The following is a 1,232-nucleotide window of genomic DNA, read 5'->3' on the forward strand; positions in this document are numbered from 1 at the left end:
GTTTTTCAGTCATTTACCGAATTGTTCAGAGAGCTAAATGACCGTGAAATTGAAAATCACTACAAAATGAACTCTGAAAATGTTGAAACTTGCCACGGTATCATCATTTCACCCGTATAGCATGTGCGAAAGAGTAGAGAGGGTCACGACAAAAACTCGACGCACTTCGTGTACAAACTGGACCATCTCTTTCGGAGTATCAGGGTTTCGGATGAGAACTCATCTGTTACACGGGCACTTCAATGTTTTTATACTTATTTGAAATCCTGACTTCTTTTGCGTTCATTATGCAACATTCAAAGCGGTGTCATCAATTTCCAACACGTTGTGACATCATTTGTTGTTTTTCAGTCATTTATCGAATTGTTTAGAGAGCTAAATGACCGTGAAATTGAAAATCACTACAAAATGAACTCTGAAAATGTTGAAACTTGCCATGGTATCATCATTTCACCCGCATAGGATGTGCGAAAGAGTAGAGAGGGTCACAAAGAAACTAAATACAAAAAAAACTACTCGGAAATAAATAGAAGAAAATAAATAAAGCAGAAAAGAAAAAACTATATAAAAAATTACTCAAAAATAAATAGGAGAAAATAAATAATGCAGAAAAGAAAAAAATATATAAAAATTACTCAAAAATAAATAGAAGAAAATAAATAATGCAGAAAAGAAAAAACTATATAAAAAATTTGTTGGGGCGCTGTCCAGTGGGCCTGCCAGACCTAGGGTGTGCATATTCAGGCCCAGAAGGGCCAGCAGGCTCATAGGACAGCGCGCCATAGTTAGGCCCAGAAGCCTGCTATATAGAGAAGTTCGAATGAGCAGCTGCGGCTGGGTTTATAAACCAGTGCGGCTGCCCTTCGCTCGGTGAGGTGGGACTAAACATTGTGCACCATCGGTGGCAGCGCACAACCATTAGTATCGGTTGGTGGCTCCAACCTGTACTAATGAGTGGGCCTTTAGTACCGGTTCGTGGCAAGAACCGGTACTAAAGGGGTCCGCTTCCCGCCCCTTGGCCTGGCAAAAATTGGCCTTTAGTACTGGTTGGTGGCTCCAACCGGTACTAAAGGCCCCTCCTATATATATGGCACTTACGAAAAATTCAGTTTCATCGACCACCACTTCTTCTCCAACTTCTTCGCGCGACATCACCGCCACCGCCGCGCCGTCGCCCATCACGCGCCGGCCCTACCGCCCTCGCCGCCCCCGCCGCCCGTCGTCGCCGTCAC

The sequence above is a fragment of the Triticum dicoccoides genome, chromosome 7A (genome assembly GCF_002162155.2).
Source record: "Triticum dicoccoides isolate Atlit2015 ecotype Zavitan chromosome 7A, WEW_v2.0, whole genome shotgun sequence".
Classification (NCBI taxonomy): Eukaryota; Viridiplantae; Streptophyta; class Magnoliopsida; order Poales; family Poaceae; genus Triticum; species Triticum dicoccoides.